Source organism: Phoenix dactylifera, chromosome 8 (assembly GCF_051530095.1).
Source record: "Phoenix dactylifera cultivar Ajwa chromosome 8, Ajwa_hap1_PhDact_Kaust_v1.1, whole genome shotgun sequence".
NCBI classification, from domain to species: Eukaryota; Viridiplantae; Streptophyta; class Magnoliopsida; order Arecales; family Arecaceae; genus Phoenix; species Phoenix dactylifera.
This window is the reverse complement of record NC_143197.1, coordinates 16,128,938-16,148,509: the sequence shown is the minus strand read 5'-3', so window position 1 is coordinate 16,148,509 and position 19,572 is coordinate 16,128,938. Positions and strand designations below refer to the sequence as shown.

At 52.8% G+C, this 19,572-nt stretch overlaps 1 long non-coding RNA gene across 2 annotated transcripts; it reads left to right on the top strand.

Moving 5' to 3' along the window:
• Positions 1 to 14,182: 14,182 nt before the first annotated feature.
• On the top strand, positions 14,183 to 16,244 carry LOC148702694 (uncharacterized). 2 transcript variants are annotated; one of them, XR_016396079.1, is made up of 4 exons: positions 14,187 to 14,911; positions 15,028 to 15,231; positions 15,334 to 15,425; positions 15,515 to 16,244. It is a non-coding gene; the product is annotated as an uncharacterized LOC148702694 (long non-coding RNA). The 2 variants fall into 2 exon arrangements; XR_015967635.2 differs by having other exon boundaries at positions 14,183 to 14,911; positions 15,028 to 15,425.
• The last annotated feature ends 3,328 nt before the right edge of the window (positions 16,245 to 19,572 follow it).

Sequence of the window (19,572 nt, the reverse complement as noted above, 5' to 3'; positions counted from 1 at the left end):
GGTGATAATCGCAAGTAAGAGAGTGCTCTGGGAGATATTGCTCACCCCCCCCTTTCTCCCCCCAGCCGCATATATACCTGGCTGGGGGGTCTCTCAGGGGGGTTCGTTATCGTGGGGCACGATGGTGTGGCCACTGACATGGCCGTTACAGGGCGTCGTGGAGCAGCACCGGGTACGGCCACGTCAGGGCATAGTGGGGCTCCGCTTTGTACGGCTGATGCAGGAGATCGTGGAGCAGCATCGGATACAGCCGTTGCAGGGAGTAGTGGAGCAGGAGGCCGCGGCGTGCCTCTGGGGAATAGCCTGTCGTTATCAAGAGATCTCCGACTCGGGGTCGGAGCGCTGGATCAAGGGGCAGCCGACTCGGGGTCGGGCTGCGGAGCCGAGGATATCCGACTCGGGGTCGGATTGCTGGATCAAAGGGCAGCCGACTCGGGGTCGGGCTGCGGAGCCGAGGACGTCCGACTCGGGGTCGGAGCGCTGGATCAAAGGGCAGCCGACTCGGGGTCGGGCTGCGGAGCCGAGGACGTCCGACTCGGGGTCGGAGCGCTGGATCAAAGGGCAGCCGACTCGGGGTCGGGCTGCGGAGCCGAGGATGTCCGACTCGGGGTCGGATTGCTGGATCAAAGGGCAGCCGTAGTCTTCCTGGGCGCGCGTGCCGGTCACGTGGGGCATGGCGGCTTATTTCCCCCGTAACAGTAGCCCCCCACTTCCGAGCCTGGAACCAGAAGGGGAACAGGTGAAGGGAGTGATGTTTCGGGATTGCCGCCGTTCCTCGGAGAGGCGCGCGCGCTTCGAGCTCCCCGCCCTTTTTATGGCGTATGGCAGTTATTGCTGACCTGGCAGTCTGAGGATTTCGGCGGACATCCTTCCTTAATGGTGTCGATTCGCCTTTGGGGCGCGAGCGACCCTTCGGCAGCCAGGCGTCCTCTGGCGTCATCGAGGCGTCACTTGCCTTTCCGCCTATTTAATCGGGGGCCTTTCCCCGTCCGTCTTCTTCTTTACAGATATTTTCAAGTTTTTCCTTTCCGCAGCTGTTGCTGCCGTCGGACTGTTCACTTGTTTCTCCTTTGGCGCTCTCGGAGCCGTTCTTACCTCTTTTCCGGTGAGTTTTCCCCATTCTTCTACTTAGGGCTCTCCATACTTTCCCCTCTTATACTAGTGTACTCCAGTCGCTCCGGTCTTTCCCCCCTTCCTGTCCCCGTCCTGACCGTAGGTTTATTGGCCATTAGGAATGGGCGAAGTGAGAGCAGACCAAATTAAGTCGGAGCTGGTCGCCACAGACTTAGACAGACTCGTGGCTCGGTACCACCTTCCCGAGGCCTGCAACGCCACGCTCCCGGGGCCTGAGGAGAGGATGTCCCATCCTCCTCCAGGGAAGATCGCCATCAATGAGGGCATTCTCCAGGCCGGGTTCCGCTTTCCCCCTTCGGACTTGGTCATGCAGGTGCTACGGGGTTTAAGAGTGGCACCGACGCAACTGGTGCCGAACTCGTGGCGGGCCCTGACGGTCTTCCAGGTTCTCTGCCGTATGCACGAGATCCCCGCCACCCTGAATGTTTTTTGGGAGTTCTACAGCCTGAGCGGCCACCCCCAGGACAAAGGGTGGTGGTGCTTCGCAGCGCGGCGAGGATGCGGCCTTGTCAAGGAGGCTCCTACCTCCATTCACAAATGGAAGGAGCGCTTCTTTTTTGTTGATGCAGATCCCTCTTGGGAAATCAGGGCGACCTGGGAGACCCCGATGAAGTCTCCGATCGGCCTATCGAGACTGTCAAGGGAGGAGTCCGATGGCTTGGCCGCCTTGAAGGGGTTGGTTGCCGAGGGCCAGCTCCCCCCGGTGGCCCGCCTTATTTCCGAGGATACTTTGGTGAATGTCGGTCTGAGCTCGGTCCCCACCGACCGTGAGTCCGCCACCGATTCTTTCTTGACTTTTTCCCTTCTTTCGTCCCGTTCTTTCCTTTGGTTTCTCCGTCTCCGACTATCCCGTCCTTTTTGCAGAGATCGACGACGTCATGCGGTCGGTGAAGACAAAGGCTGTTGGTAGGGCGTCCCTGCTGGAAGCAGCCCAGAGGAGGAAACGAGCTCTTCCGAGCGGGGCCCCACCGGCGAAGAAGTCCCGTAAGGAGGTGCCTCCGACGCCGACCGACGAGTCCGGGCCCACCGATCAGGGAGACGTCGTGGGCACGGACCGGCAGCTGACGCTGTATCAGCCCTCCGGTGGTAAGATTGCCGCTACTCCGGAGGTATCATCCGAGCCTGCCCGAGACGGACGGGTCGGACGTGATCGGTCCCCGACCCGGCCTTCGACTCGGTCGGCTCCTGATGACTCGAGGAGGGACGCGCCGAGGCCCCGACCGAGCGGGACCCTATCAATTCCTGGGGTGACCCCCGCCCCGAGCGCGATCGGCCGGACTCTTCCCCAGGCGATGGATAGGGGTAAGGCTGCAGAACCACCGTCCGGCTCTGGGGAGAAATCGGGGTCTGCCTTCACTACCGATGGCGCCCGAAATCTCATCGAAACAGTGCTGCTGGAGAAGGACCGTCGGCGGGTCCGGGAGTTGGAGGTCTCTGACGTTGGGGCTGCCAGCTGTGTCTGTCTCATGTCGGTGAGTGTTCTTCTGGCCGCTTTGCACCATTTATTGGCTCTGTTGTTCTCCGCCTGACTCCCTTATTTTTCCTATTTCTTAGCTCGCCCAGTACATGATCCGTCTGGAGGAGTGCTACAAGGAACAGGCGGGGCTTCTGGCGAAGGCCGAGGACCGGCTGAAAGCAGTGGAAAAGGGAGGCCAGGCTGTGGCAGGCAGGACGACCGAGGACTTCGAGGCGAGGCTCCGGGAGGCCGAAGAGCGGGCACTCGGCTTTGCTGCCCTCGAGAAGCAACTGTTGGAGGCTCAGGAGCAGCTCAAGGTTGCCTCGGGTCTCGAGGGCGAGGTCAAGAAGGCGGATGAGCGGGCCGAGAAGCAGTCCCGGAAGGCTGCCGACTACCGGGAGAGGTGGGAGAAGGCCCAGCGGTCAGCCGACAACGCCCGCAACCGAACCCGGTCTCTTGAAGCTAAGCTGGGCGAATTGGAGTCGGCCTTGGAGAAGTCCCGTGCGAGCGATCAGGAGCTTCATTCGCGCCTGACGGAGGCTGAGGCTGCTCGCATTGCTGCCGAAGCGAAGCACAAGGAGGCTCGGGCTGAGCTGCTGAGGGTCTCCACCGAGGCGGAAGGCCGGATTGTGGCGAAGGTCTTGGAGGCGAAAGCCCAGATTATGGAGCGGGCAGAGGCGGCGCTGGCCGAGAGGAGTGCGGAAATCGGGCGTCAGGCGGTAGAGGCTTATCGCCAGTCCGCCGAGTTCGCTCATGATATGTCGGAGGCAGTACAGACCTATCGTCAGTCCGACGAGTTTGTCCGTGACGCGTCGGACGCGGGGGCCGAAGCCTTTGTCTTAGGCTTCGAGGAGGGCCTGGCAAGGGTGTCGGCTAAGTACCCCGAAGTTGACCTGAGCGAGATCTCCCTTCTCGACTCCTCTCCGGCGCCATTGCCTGTTGGTTCTCCTGCTGCTTCCCTACCTCCTGCGGACGAGCCCGACGTTCCCGACCCGGGAGTTCCTCCAAGCTGACCTCTTGTACCTTTCATTGTCTTCTTTTTTTCTTGTATACCGGCGTTTTGCCAAATTGTATGGGCCTCGGCCCTGAAACAATGAAAATTAATGCAAGTTGAATGTTTCTTCATCTCGCCTTCGTCCATCTTTTTCTTTTAACTCTCGGTAGCGTCTTGCTGACTCCTGGCTCCCGAAATTCTTCCGGCGCTAGGCCAGGCATCCGAGGGTTAGGCCTCAGGAAACTCTTCCGGCGCTAAGCCAGGCATCCGAGGGTTGGGCCTCAGGAAATTCTTCCGGCGCTAAGCCAGGCATCCGAGGGTTAGGCCTCGGGAAATTCTTCCGGCGCTAAGCCAGGCATCCGAGGGTTAGGCCTCAGGAAACTCTTCCGGCGCTAAGCCAGGCATCCGAGGGTTAGGCCTCAGGAAATTCTTTCGGCGCTAAGCCAGGCATCCGAGGGTTAGGCCCCAGGAAATTCTTCCGGCGCTAAGCCAGGCATCCGAGGGTTAGGCCTCAGGAAACTCTTCCGGCGCTAAGCCAGGCATCCGAGGGTTAGGCCTCAGGAAATTCATCCGGCGCTAAGCCAGGCATCCGAGGGTTAGGCCCCAGGAAATTCTTCCGGCGCTAAGCCAGGCATCCGAGGGTTAGGCCTCAGGAAATTCTTCCGGCGCTAAGCCAGGCATCCGAGGGTTAGGCCTCAGGAAATTCTTCCGGCGCTAAGCCAGGCATCCGAGGGTTAGGCCTCAGGAAACTCTTCCGGCGCTAAGCCAGGCATCCGAGGGTTAGGCCTCAGGAAATTCTTCCGGCGCTAAGCCAGGCATCCGAGGGTTAGGCCTCAGGAAATTCTTCCGGCGCTAAGCCAGGCATCCGAGGGTTAGGCCTCAGGAAATTCTTCCGGCGCTAAGCCGGGCATCCGAGGGTTAGGCCTCAGGAAATTCCACTCGTTGGTCGACCAAGGCTGGCGCATGCCGAGGCAACTGGTCGGGGCTTCAGGCTAGTCTGCTCCCGGGATGGTCATCGGGTTAGCCTGGCATCCGAGGGCCGAGCCTCGGGACCTTCCACTCGTTGGTCGGCCAAGGCTGGCGCAAGCCGAGGCGACCGGTCGGGGCTTCCGGCTAGTCTGCTCCCGGGATGATCATCGGGCTAGCCAGGCATCCGAGGGCCGTCAAGCCTCAGGAAATTCCGCTCGTTGGTCGGCCAAGGCTGGCGCAAGCCGAGGCGACCGGTCGGGGCTTCAGGCTAGTCTGCTCCCGGGATGATCGTCGGGTTAGCCTGGCATCCGAGGGTTGTCAAGCCTCAGGAAATTCCACTCGTTGGTCGGCCAAGGCTGGCGCGAGCCGAGGCGACCGGTCGGGGCTTCAGGCTAGTCTGCTCCCGGGATGATCGTCGGGTTAGCCTGGCATCCGAGGGCCAAGCCTCGGGACATTCCGCTCGTTGGTCGGCCAAGGCTGGCGCAAGCCGAGGCGACCGGTCGGGGCTTCAGGCTAGTCTGCTCCCGGGATGATCGTCGGGTTAGCCTGGCATCCGAGGGCCGAGCCTCGGGACATTCCGCTCGTTGGTCGGCCAAGGCTGGCGCAAGCCGAGGCGACCGGTCGGGGCTTCAGGCTAGTCTGCTCCCGGGATGATCGTCGGGTTAGCCTGGCATCCGAGGGTCGAGCCTCGGGACATTCCACTCGTTGGTCGGCCAAGGCTGGCGCAAGCCGAGGCGACCGGTCGGGGCTTCCGGCTAGTCTGCTCCCGGGATGATCATCGGGCTAGCCAAACATCCGAGGGCCGAGCCTCGGGACATTCCACTCGTTGGTCGGCCAAGGCTGGCGCAAGCCGAGGCGACCGGTCGGGGCTTCCGGCTAGTCTGCTCCCGGGATGATCATCGGGCTAGCCAGGCATCCGAGGGTCGAGCCCCGGGAAATTCCGCTCGCTGGTCGTGCGCTTGTCGCTCGCTGCCCGACGGGGTTTCTCCGTGGCCAGCCGCGATCATGTTTCTCCTTTTCTCTAAGCGTTGCCTGGGGGAACACGAGAAGGGCATTAAACGCTAATTAATGCGTTACCTGGGAAATCGGATCGCCAGCTGCTGCTTGCGAGGAGTGTTAGTTGAGCGGCCGCGATACGCGGGTTCTTCGAGGAGGATACGGCCTGGGCGCGAGCGGAGATATGTGGACCTAGGGGTACATGACACCCGGATTGTCCTGCACAAAGAATGCGGTTTAAGGAGAATGACGCTTAGGAAATCGCGGGGAGATACGCCTCGGGAGCCGGAACGGCTCCGGTTTCAATGCGCCTGCATTTATTGGAGCCACCCGCATCGGAACGACCAGGGGGCCGCAGTTTGGCTATAAATACAGGTGCAGGTACGATGGAGTTTGCCAAGCCGGAGCTGTTCAGGTTGCCATGGATCGCGGACCTCCTCCTTGGCATATGACTGAGAGACTCCTGTTGAAGGAAAGGGGAGGCGCTCCCCTTGCGACTTCAGCCAACTAGCCGTTTCATCTGGGATCAACAAGGAGGGTCTTCCCGGCGGAACTCCGCTCTAGGCGTTTCATCCGAGATCACATCTCCCCTCCTTGAAGTTCAGCCTCCCGATTGAGCTCTGCACCAGACGCTCAGTCCGGGACCGCGCCTCCATATGCTCTTCCCCCTCGAATTCCTTCTCTTTCCTACCACTGGGGAGGATGGGAATATCCTTTGGAGGCGGCGTTCCCCTGGGGGCAGCGGGAGCTTCTTCTGCGGCGGCTCCTCGTCTTTTTGGTGAGGTGCTGGATGGCGCCTCCGGTTAGAAGCACCCACTTCCGGTGGGATTGCAGCTGCTTTGGGTTGAGGGTTTGGGATCCTCGGTCCTCAGCTCCACAGATTCTCCACCTCTTCTTTGCTTTCTTTACTCCCTAATTCCCCTCTGGGAATTCCTTGTAATCACACGAGCACGCCATTGTAACCAGAAATTATTGAAATGAAAAGTGTTGCACCTTTTCAAATTGTCTTTCTGGCCTTGTTGTTCTACTGGTAATACATCCGCAGGTTAGCGGAATTCCAGCCCCTTGGAATTTCTCGGCCATCTAGGGCTTCCAACTGGTAGGAGCCAGGTCGGTTTACCCAACGAACTTTATACGGGCCTTCCCAATTCGGCGCTAGCTTCCCACCTTCCGTAGGTTGAGATGCCTTAGCTCGCCTCAGCACCAGATCTCCAATTCTGAAAAGCTTCGGTCGGACTTTGGAGTTGTAATATCGGGCTACCCTCCGCTGATACATTGCCATCCGAACCTGCGCCATTTCCCTTGCTTCTTCCAAGAGATCCAGGTTCCCTCGGAGTTGCTCCGAGTTGGCCTCGGGTCGGTGTGCGGCTACCCGAGGTGAGGGAAGTCCGAGCTCTACGGGGACAACGGCTTCCGTGCCATAGGTTAGGCTGAAAGGCGTCTCCCCGGTAGGAGTCCGATGCGTGGTCCGATACGCCCAAAGGACATTCTCGAGTTTCTCGACCCAAGCTTGCCCCGTCCGTCCGATCCGCGCTTTGATACCTTGGAGGATTGTCCGATTTGTGACCTCGGCCTCGCCGTTGGTTTGGGGATGCGACACGGACGTGAACCGATGTTCGATCCCGAACTCCTCGCAGAAGTCTCGGAAATGCTTGTTATCAAACTGTCGACCGTTATCCGAGATGAGGACCCGAGGTACCCCAAATCGGACAATGATGTTCTTCTTTACGAACTTCCGGACTTGCGCCTCCGTGATGGTGGCCAGTGGCTCTGCCTCCACCCACTTGGTGAAGTAGTCGATGGCGACAATCAAAAATTTCCGCTGGGCCGAAGCGATGGGGAATGGTCCGAGGATATCCATTCCCCACTGTGCAAAGGGCCAGGGGGCGGTGATTGGCGCCAAGGGAACAGAGGGGACTCTCTGGATGTTGGCGTGGCGCTGGCAGGCGTCGCATTTCCGTACGTGATCCTTTGAGTCTTCCAATAAGGTCGGCCAATAGTAGCCTTGCCTCATGATCTTATGTGCCAGGGACCTAGCCCCCAGGTGCGATCCGCAGATGCCTTCGTGGACTTCGCTGAGGGCGTAAGCCGCTTCCGAAGGGCGGAGGCACCTTAAGAGGGGGGCGGTGAACGAGGTCCGATACAGCCTCCCTTCGTAGAGTACGTAGTGGGCGGACTTCATAACAAGTCGCCGAGCTTGATCTTCATCTTCGGGGAGGATCCCTTCGGCGAGGTAAGCTACAAGCGGGTCCATCCAAGATGGTTCCGGATCAATTGCCATTACCGCTTCAGCCTCGCCGATGCTCGGGGCATCTAGGGTCTCCAGGTATATCGCCCTTGACAAGTTGTGTGCCTCAGCGCCCACCAAGCGGGACAACCTGTCGGCCCTAGCATTTTCGCTCCTTGGGACCTGCTGAATGTCAATACTGCCGAGGTCGGGAATGAGTGCTTGCACCTTCCGGACGTAGCTCTGCATGGTCGGGCTCCGTGCCTCGAACTCCCCTCGAACCTGCCCGACCACCAGCTGGGAGTCGGTGAAGACCTTCAGACGCCGGATGCCGAGCTCCTTGGCGAGTTTGAGTCCCGTGACTAGGGCCTCGTACTCCGCCTCATTGTTGGTCACTGGAAATCCGAACCTCAAGGCATACTCGGCTATCACTCCATCGGGATTGGTAAGGACCAGCCCAGCCCCTCCACCTTCAGGGTTCGACGACCCGTCAATGTGGAGCGTCCAGATCGGGAGATCGAGGCTGGGTGTTTCCGGCGGCCTAGGTTCCGCCTCCTGCACAGTGCACTCAGCGAGAAAGTCCGCGAGCACCTGGGCCTTGATGGCGGGCCGGGGCTGGTAGCGGATGTCGAACTCACCAAGTTCTACTGCCCACTTCACCAGCCGTCTCGCATTCTCAGGATTGCTGAGGATCTGCCGCAGTGGTTGATCGGTCAAAAGGGTGACAGAATGAGCCTGGAAATAGGGGCGAAGCCTCCTGGTCGCAGTCAGCAGCGCGAAGGCGATCTTTTCAGCCTTCGTGTACCGCGTCTCGGCATCCCGGAGGACTCGGCTGGTGTAGTACACGGGCTTCTGAAGTTTTGCCTCTTCCCGAACCAGTACTGCGCTGACTGCGGTTGGGGAGACCGCCAGGTAAAGGTAGAGCATCTCCCCCTCTTGCGGCTTGGACAGCAGGGGAGGAGACGCCATGTACTCCTTGAGCTGGTCGAACGCCACTTGACATTCAGCCGTCCAGAGGAAGTCTTTCGGGCGCTTCAACACCTTGAAGAACGGTTGGCAGCGTTCGGCCGATTTTGCCACAAATCGTCCGAGCGCGGCGACCCTCCTAGCGAGCTCCTGAACCTCCTTCACTTTGGTCGGAGGGGACATATCTTGGATGGCCTTGATTTTGTCCGGGTTGGCCTCGATCCCCCGCTGGTTGACAATGAAGCCGAGGAACCTCCCGGCCGAAGCACCAAAGGCGCACTTCGCTGGGTTTAGCTTCATACGAAACTTCCGCAAGGTGGCGAAGGTCTCCTCCAGATCCGCAATGTGCTGATCCGCATGGCGGCTCTTTACCAGCATATCGTCCACGTACACCTCCATGTTCCGGCCGATCTGCTCCTTGAAGATTTTATTGACGAGGCGCTGGTAAGTAGCGCCAGCGTTCTTCAGACCGAAGGGCATTACCTTGTAACAGTACAGCCCCCTGTCTGTTATGAAGGCCGTTTTCTCCTCGTCCTGTGGAGCCATCATTATTTGGTTGTAGCCGGAGAAGGCGTCCATGAAAGACAGCAGCTGATATCCGGAAGTCGCGTCGACCAGTTGGTCTATTCGCGGAAGCGGAAAGCTATCCTTGGGGCACGCCTTGTTCAGGTCGGTGTAGTCGACGCACATCCTCCACTTCCCGCTCGCCTTCCGGACAAGTACGACGTTTGCCAGCCACTCGGGGTAGCTCACTTCCCTTATGAAACCTGCCTCCAAGAGTTTGTCTACCTCCTGGTCGACCACCCGGATCCGATCCGGGGCACAGTGTCTCTTCTTTTGCTTTACTGGTCGGTGGGTCGGGTCGACGTTGAGGGCGTGAGAAATGACCTCCGGGTCGATCCCAGGTACATCGGCCGCCGACCAGGCAAACACATCAGCATTGGCTCGGAGGAATTCCACTAACCGGAGCCGAGCTTCCAAGTCGAGGTTGGCACCGACCCGGACCGTGCGGTCCGGGCGGCCTTCTTCGAGGGGAACTTCGATTACGCCCTCGGCCGGCTCCCCGTGCCGCAAGGCCACTTCGTCTCTGGCGTCAAGGGACTCGACGCTTAGGGCCTCCATGGGCTTCTTCCCTTTGAGAGTTGCTAGGAAACACTGCCGTGCGGTTGGTTGGTCACCCCGGACCTCTCCAATCCCGGCCGCCGTGGGGAACCGCATGAGCAAATGGTAGGTAGAAACCACCGCGCGAAGGGCGTTCAGTCCGGGTCGTCCGAGGATAGCGTTGTAGGCCGAGGGGACACGGACGATCAAGAACCCGAGTCGCACCGTGGCTTCTGCGGGTGCAACGCCCGCAGTCACAGGCAGCTCAATGACACCTTCGGCCGAGATAGCGTCTCCAGTGAATCCTATGAGGGGGGTGGATGTTTTGTGCAACAATTGTCGGGACAAGCTCATCTTTTGGAAGGCCTCGTAATACAAAATATCAGCTGAGCTTCCACTATCCACAAGAACACGCCTTACATCATAGTTCGCCATAGTGAGAGAGATCACCATGGCGTCATCGTGGGGAGTCTGAACCCCCTTTACATCTTCATCACAAAAAGCGATTACATTTCCGACCCGCTGCCTCTTCGCGACGGCCACTCTTGATGCTTCCGCCGAGCCCCCTGCGTTCCTCATGGGCCGAGAGCAGCCCCCAGTGATGGTGTGGATCACTCCCGCAACGGGTCGATTCTGCTCCCGAGGCTCCTGAGGGGCCGGGTCGGCCGGACGCGGGTCTGCCGGGGGACGTCGGTCGTTTACATATCGACCGAGACGCCCTCGGCGAATGAGAGCCTCGATCTCGTCCCGAAGCTGGAAGCAGTCTTCGGTATCGTGGCCGTGGTCTCGGTGGTACTCACAGTACGCCCGAGAAGGCCTCCTCCCAGGGATCTTCTTCATCTGCCTCGGGACCGGGAGGTCCTCCCGCCCCTTGACCTCCATGAGGATCTGGGCCCGGGGGGCCAGGAGTGGGGTGTACCGGTTGAAGCGTCGGTGCGGAGAACGAGGGCGTGTGGCGCCGTGGTTCCTTGCTGGTGACGGGCTTCTGCGCCGGCGTTGAGGCGTCGGGCTCCTCCTCTGGGGTGCCTCTTTTCGCCTTTTCTTCCCGGGCTTTAGAGGGGCCTCGGCGGCCTCCTTGTTCCGGTGGGAGGCTGCCTCCTCGGCGTCTGCATACTGGTTTGCCCGAGATAACAGCTCCGGGAAGCTCCGCGGCAGGCGTTTGTCCAGGGAGAAGGTGAGTCTGCCCTTCCGGAAGCCACGCTTCAGGGCTGAGAGAGCCACTTCCTGGCTCAGGTTCCGGACCTCCAGTGTAGCCTTGTTGAAGCGGGTGAGATAATCCCGCAGGCTTTCTCCCTCGTTTTGCCGGACATCAAAGAGGGAGTCGGAGACCAGTCGCCGCCTGCTACTGACGGCGAAATGGCTGATGAAGAAGCGGGTGAACTGGTCGAAGGACTGGATGGAGTTAGCCTCCAGGCCGGCGAACCATGCCCTTGCCGGGCCACGGAGGGTCGCCGGGAAGGCCTTGCAGAGGAGCGGATCCGATGCTCCATGGAGGAGCATAAGAGTCCTGAAACTCTCCACGTGGTCCCGCGGGTCCGCCGCCCCGTCGTAGGGTTCGATCGCCGGCATTTTGAACCCCGGCGGGTTCGGGGTCCGCAGGATCCTCGAGGCAAGCGCCGGCTGGGAGGAGATCTCCAAGTCAGCGAAGGGATCTTTGGAGTGGCCCTTCAGGACCTGGAGTTGTCTGTGGAGATCGTCCATCCGCCGGTCCAGGGAGCGCGACCGGTGGGTGGGGGACAAGGAGCGGCGCGAGGGGGACCGACTGGAGTGCGGGCCCCTCGAGGACTGGGGTGTCTGAGAACGCGCCCGGGTCCGCCTCTCGTACCCCGCACAGCTCCGATGAGAAGGTCCTGGCAGAATGGACCGCACTCGAGAATCCTCCTCGCGTCGGCGCTCCTCTCCATGGGAGAGGAAGGAGCGCGGGTTGTGAGGAAGAGGCGAGTGCTCGGGGGGCAGCGGCTCCTGAGCCCGTTGCGGCACCCGAGAGATCACACCCTGCAGATTCTGCACTGCCTCCGCGAGGGTGCGAACCTGCTGGGCTAGCTGGTCGAACTGAGCAGCTTCGACCGTCTGAATGGGAGAAGGGGCGGTGGAGTGCTGCTGAGAGTGCGTTGGGGACGCAGCAGCCTCTCGGCCGGAGGCGCGAGAGGCTCCGCGACCGGAAGCATTGGAAGCTCCACGACCACCTCGCCGTGCCATTACGATCGTTCTAAGATTCGACCCTTCCTCTAGCGCCAACGGTTGCTGGTGGTCCAAACCGAGAACGATTGGCACTGCGGTGTGAACGGGGTTCCGTCTGAGTTGTCTTGGTTGGTGTTGGTTGCGCTCCACCTTCCGCCAAGAAACCTGCAAACAAGCCTTGCACCACCACCAGGGTGGTGATGGCCCTCCGACGGTCAAGTCAGAGGAGATTGGAGGAGGAGGAGAGGTGATAATCGCAAGTAAGAGAGTGCTCTGGGAGATATTGCTCACCCCCCTCCCTTTCTCCCCCCAGCCGCATATATACCTGGCTGGGGGGTCTCTCAGGGGGGTTCGTTATCGTGGGGCACGATGGTGTGGCCACTGACATGGCCGTTACAGGGCGTCGTGGAGCAGCACCGGGTACGGCCACGTCAGGGCATAGTGGGGCTCCGCTTTGTACGGCTGATGCAGGAGATCGTGGAGCAGCATCGGATACAGCCGTTGCAGGGAGTAGTGGAGCAGGAGGCCGCGGCGTGCCTCTGGGGAATAGCCTGTCGTTATCAAGAGATCTCCGACTCGGGGTCGGAGCGCTGGATCAAGGGGCAGCCGACTCGGGGTCGGGCTGCGGAGCCGAGGATATCCGACTCGGGGTCGGATTGCTGGATCAAAGGGCAGCCGACTCGGGGTCGGGCTGCGGAGCCGAGGACGTCCGACTCGGGGTCGGAGCGCTGGATCAAAGGGCAGCCGACTCGGGGTCGGGCTGCGGAGCCGAGGACGTCCGACTCGGGGTCGGAGCGCTGGATCAAAGGGCAGCCGACTCGGGGTCGGGCTGCGGAGCCGAGGATGTCCGACTCGGGGTCGGATTGCTGGATCAAAGGGCAGCCGTAGTCTTCCTTGGCGCGCGTGCCGGTCACGTGGGGCATGGCGGCTTATTTCCCCCGTAACAGTTTCTTTTTGAAAAAAACAAATCATTACAATCTATTAGTTGTTTGATATTCTGATCTGGTAGTTTGGAATTTAATTAGCAATGTCCAATCTCATATTAAGTATAAGTTAAATCGTAGGCAAGTTTGCATGTTAGTTATTTATTTGTTTGAAGAATGTTAATTATTTAATTAAAGTGAGGTCTTTATCATCTTTCTTGCCTTCATAGAAGTTATCTCCCAGCTTCTTACTCTGTTTTGAGGCCCCTGTGGCCAGTTAAAGCTTGAAAGCCCGTTCACCAGCACATACGCATTGCTTAGGTTGTGCTTCGCTCACATTTGGTCCTTGCATTGTTGAAGACCACAATTTGTGAATCAAAATCCAATAGCATCCGGTTTTGGTTTGCTTCAATCGTCAAAACTTATGTTTGCCATTGCCTTTTTATGGTTTATTGCTACGCTGTTGGTGGTCATGTACGACAGAAATCGTCATGAACTTGAATTGTTGCATTGAAGCACCGAGCTTGACAGCCTTAAGATGAGTTCTGGTTGCTTTGGATTGCAAAATAGCACCTTTTGTGGAGAAATGACAAAATAGCATTATAAGATAGCATCTTTTGTTTCAATCATCTGAAGAGATGACTTTAAATTGCCCTTTATGAAGGCTGGAGGGTTGCATCTAAAGGATGAGGAAGGATGCTGCATGTGAAACTGGCATAGTGAATGAGCTTCTTAGCTATAAGATGGCTGGATTTGTATTTGTTGGGGGCATATGGCAGGAACAAATCTTTAGCTAGAAGAGCTTCTTAGCATGTCCGCCAGCCCTTGTACTGTTGAATTTGTGCATACCATGTATAAACCTGACTAGGCTGAACTTGATTGGACTTTGTCCTGCCAGCATAATTTACGGATTTGGCACTTGGAAATTGTATCTGGCAATGGAATGATTATAATTCAGAAATCTTGCCAATGTCTACCAGTGAGTTGGATAAAATTGCATATGGATATCAATCTCTCACTATAAAGTTTGAGATAATTTTGAAGTTATCATAACTGTAGGTTACTGAAAATTGTACCTTTGGTTGTTAATGATTAGTTAACTATTGAAAATTTAGCCTGTTATGCCCATACTGATAAGATCTTGGTATAGCATGCGCATTGATCTCACTAACAGAAAACATATACAAGATTATCAATAGATGTCTAACATGATTATATTTGCTTAAGACATGCTGTATATATAACTTATACAGTGCCGAATATGTATTTATTATATATATAAAATAAAGTAACCCCTGTTTCTTTCCTGTCTATTTTACTATTTGAGAGACATGAATATGTTCACTTTCCCATTGTATAAAGGAATGAATTCTTGTATTCTGTTGAAACTTATCCCTTTATTAGCCCTTTATTTAGTATAAATTTATCATTTAATGAAATATTGATTCTTTTTTGTGCATACCAAGTAACAATATGCCCCCGAGGGAGACGATTTAGAGATGTGGAGTTCCAGCATTCTCAGGTGGAATCTACTTCTGAGCAGTCCCTGCAGTCCCAGCAGCCATGTGAGCACCAATAGCACGAGTCAGGATCCAGCGCGAGCCTCCTGCTGATTGTCCGGAGGACGAGCTCCGGATCCAGGGTAATTCGATTTAAAGTTCATATTTTATGTTCATATTTGTCTTCAACTTTTTAAGACATTTTATTTAATTTGAATAGATGGACAAGGGACAGTGAGGACGAGACGGGGACCCACTGAAGCAAAGGATGTGTGGAAGCTTCCTCCGGGTGAGAAGATCATCATCCGATGCAACGAATTGGGGCAGCCCATCAATAGAGCTGGAAGTCTTCTATCAAGCTTTTTAGGATCGGTTGCACGCAAGGGTCAGCTGTGTCCGCTCAACTATACGAAGTGGAATGACATGCTTCCTTCGTATAAGGTTGAGCTTCTTAGACTCATACAGGTAATGAATTAAATTTGTTCTTTTTAATTTGACACCTTCTGTATGTTAATTTGCTTACTACCATAATTTTACTTTTGAGGTTTAATATTATTATAACATTCTGTATCTTGTTGTAGGGTAAGTTTGTACTCCCTCCAGAGAGCCATGATTGGGTACTAAAGTCCCTCAACCGCAAATGGAAAGAATATAAAGCAAAATTGAAGACGGACTTCAAGCGCGAGGGTATGACAGAGGAGGAGGTTGCTCGTGTGACTCCTCCTGATGTATACCCTCAGCAGTGGAGGGAGCTTGTTCACTACTAGTTTTCTGAAAAAGGACAGGTCACGTATATTGTTTCAATATCTTATATTATCTTTATTATTAATATAGATTGCAAATATATACATTGAATCATATTATATTGTGTGCTTTTATTTTGGCAGACATATTCTAATATTGGTAGAGCTGCACGAGCATCTCAAGCAGTTCCTCATACTTCAGGCTCAAAGAGTTATGCGAGACGTAGAAATGAATTGTAAGTTCTTTTAAAACTATTTAAAACTCTACTAACATATAGCACGTATCATGATATATAGTTTGCCAATATACTTTCCGTATGTGTAGATAGTAGAGCATGGAAGGGAGCCTGGTGAGGTAGAGTTTTATAAGATGACCCACACTCACCGAGATGGCAGTTTTGTCCGGAACGAGTCGAGAGATATAGTTGTATGTATTCATTTTTTTATTTGATCATAATTTTTTTATTAATTTTATTTCTTTTAAAATATTAATGTGACTGTTTTTTTTTAGAGAGATATAGGAAAGAGCTACAAATCTTATTTCAGAGCGCGTCGGGGAGTCATCATCATCCGACGCGGCCAGTCGCGTCGAGGCTCAGGTCTATGCCAAATTGATGGGCCCAGAACGTTATGGTCGCATGAGGGGTTACGGTGTCGGAGTTACCCCCACTCAGCTATCTGCAGTGAGCCGATATACCCAAGATGCCAGACAAGGTACTAGCACTGCAGAGGTTTGTAGTTTGAAGACAGAGATGGCACAGATAAAGCAGTCATATGAGACAAGGATAGAGGAGATGAGGTCTGGTCATATGACTGATATGGCGGAGTTGAAGCAGAGCCAAGAGTTGAAGATACAATCTTTGCAGGATCAGTTTGACCATATTTCATCCTTTTTACAGAGATTTGCTCCTCCGGTACATAACTAAATCTATTTGAATATTTTATGTAATTATAATGTATTCTTGTATGAGCGTGATGACTTTCGTATTTTTAGTTTCTAAAATATTTTTTTTCTTGTAGGTTGATGATATTTCATCTACTCGTAGAGATGATAATGCCGCCGATCCTTGATACATATCGTAGATTGTGTACTTAGGAATTTGAGATATATGTTTTTAGAATGTTTTTGAAGTACAATGTAATCAAATATGATAATATGAATGTAATCAAAGTTCTTGTTTGTGACGTGTATTTTGTTATATATGTGATTTAATATATTTGTTTTGTTAGAATTTAATGTATACAGAGTATTAAAAATTACTTTTACAAAAAAAAAAAATTCTATTGCCGACGCTTTTAAGCATCGGAAAAAACAAGTGGTACGAAAACTGGCACGGCTTTAACGACGCTTTATAGCGTCGGCCTAGACCAACAGGCACTAACGTCGGTCCAAGTTCGCCGACGCTTTTAAGCATCGGTTAGCTCGATGATGAACGACGCTTAAAAGCGTCGGCATAGATCGTCGACGCTTTCTTGATGCGTCGGCCTAAACCGAGCCCACGCCCACCTGCCTAACGTCTTACCCACGCTTGGGGGGCGTGGGCTGGAAATCTACCGATGCTTAAAAGCGTCGGTAAAGACCAAGAAAAGTGTCGGAAGATATCTTTTTTTTGTAGTGTTGATACGCATGTGTATAAACTATATTATTATTATTATATAATTTAATACTCTATAATCATGATTATATTAATTATTATAAGTATGTAATATTTTTGAGACGATTGATTATGATATTGGGATTTTAAAAATGCATAAAGCCAAATGAAAAGAATAATTTCATTACTTTCCAAAATTTTAAAGAGAATGCGGCATATTACGAGAAAAAAAAAGGAGGCATTATTTTTTTTGACTCCGTCCGGTGAAAGAAGCATTTTACCTGCGGTTGAACATGCATGCTTGGGATGAAATGACAGAAAGTGATCCTCCGATATTTTGTCGACAATAAATCCAAACTCCAAAACCGCACGAAAGACTACAGAATAGTCAAACTCTTCAAATAACACGCGGTTCAAATGCAATCCTGCCTAAACCTGATGCTCCTCCTACCCTCCCCGACTTCCCTCTCTCTCCTCGGTGTTCACGTTCGACAATCATTGTCCCTCACCTCCTTCTCCTTGAAAGATTGGTCATACGTGTGAAATACGTGTGAAGGAAGAGTGGTTATCCATGAGCTGGGGATTTTTTAAGATTATTTAAATAAAAAGGGATTGCTTTGGATTCGAGAACGCATCTTGGATTGAGACTATTTTGAAATATTATAATAGAATCAAAAATAATTTTTTATAAATGAATGATAGTCTACAAGAGATCTTTCCGAGAAGGACAAAAATCCAAAAGTATTTCTGAATGGATGAAAGTTTTCTCGTTATTCGTGCAAGGTGATATAACAATTCAGAAAAGTCAAAGACATGCTTCCCTTTGATGTGCTTCGCTGTTTAATGTCGTAGGTATTTTGAGCTTAAAATATCAGATCTCACTGTAACCCAACTTAAAGCGAACCTATATGACCAAACCTAAAATTTTGATTTGCTCATAGTGCAAATTTATGAACAAAATCCTATGAAGATAAAAGGTGAACTAGCTAAAATAACATGACGTATCCAATTTTTTTATACGGGTTGAAATTTTTTATGGCAAATTAACTAGTTTTGAGCTTGGATCATTGATTGAACAACAAATATTAATATTTTTATACATATGTGTATACACTATATTATTATTATTATTATATAATTTAATACTCTACAACCATGATAATATTAATTATTATTAGAAGTATGTAATATTTTTGAGATAATTGAATCATGATATTGGGATCTTAAAAATGTATAAAGCTAACTTATCACCAACCTTATGCTTGATAATTTCTTAATATCATATTTGACGGAGAGTTTTCACATTCTTGTATTCTATTCATAAAATTACTAATTTATTGGAAAAATAATATTTATTATAAAATATGCTATGCAAATGCCATGTGATGACCAAAATTTTAGTTTCTTTCTACATGTTCTAGAAGAAGTTAGGAATAGCTTATCATGTTCCATCAAAATTCATGACCTAACTCCACAAACTTTACCAATTCTCAACCTCTTGGTACCCATTTCGAGGATAATTAATCTAATTTATATTTGTCACAATATAAGGAATGGATATTAAAGCATTGTGACTCCTCATGAACATTTTGATTAGTTCTTATGTTCTCTAACCATGAAAAGTTTTCACATGAGATATATAACTTGCACCAAATGAAGTTAAATATTATCTAAGAAATGAAATGCTTGAATGCTTCGCTATTTTCACACGAGAAAACATAACTGACCATATGCTTCAATGGCTGGGATATGAAGCGAGATAGTTAAACCTTGTAAGGCACCAAGCGAGATGAGAAAACCAGAGGGGATGAGATCTATTCCTAGCACACATACGAGATTTACATTATGGGTTTCTTTGGTAGATCTTCCTATTCAACTTTTTGATATTTTATTTTCTGATTTCCATAGATGTATTTATACTCGATTAATTTAAATCATCTAATTTACCAAAAAAAGGGGGGATTAGCGATGCTGTTGCAATAATTGGCTGAACTGGTAGACTCTTAAATTTCTTTTTTTTTTTGCTGAATACGGGTGCTTCATACAGTATGGGTACGAATACATCCAATAAGATCAAAATACAATAACTCACGGAGTGTCAATGGCAACTCCCCCTCCCCCGACCAGAGGGCATACCCCAAGTGGTGGGCTGCGTAGGTAGCCACCCAATCGGCTGCCCCATTGGCCTCTCTGAATACATGCTTGGCCTGGATAGCCCTCCCATCTCTCATCATCATCATAATGTCGCGAATCAAGGGGTGGTCTGTGCCCTCACCCCCCAATCCCCTCTGGATCCACTCGACGACAGTGGCCGAGTCACCCTCCAAAATAATCGAGCTGGCCCGCAATACTACCCGCGCATGTCGAAGACCCGCCCAGGCTGCACGCAGCTCTGCTCCGGGAACCGATGTATCAAACAACTGGCAGCCTCCTGCGGCCACTGCCCTAGAATGCGGGCCCTGTATAACAAAGCCTGCACCACCCCGCGTGCCGCCATCCAAAATCGACCCATCGAAGTTGACCTTGAGGAAGCTCGGGGGTGGAGGCTCCCAGGTGAAAAACACCATCTGAGGAACTGCCGGAGCAAGGGTGATGACCCAAAGATTGATTCATAGATTGATTTTGATGATCACAAAACCTTGAAGTATAGATACTAATGTTTATGTTGCAAGGAGAAAGATATTTATTTTGCAAGGAACATAGCAAGTTGGAAGAACACAAGAAGGCCTCCAAAGCTCTCAAGTTGGAAGAAAACTACAATTTATTGGCCCAAGTTTAAAGTTCAAAG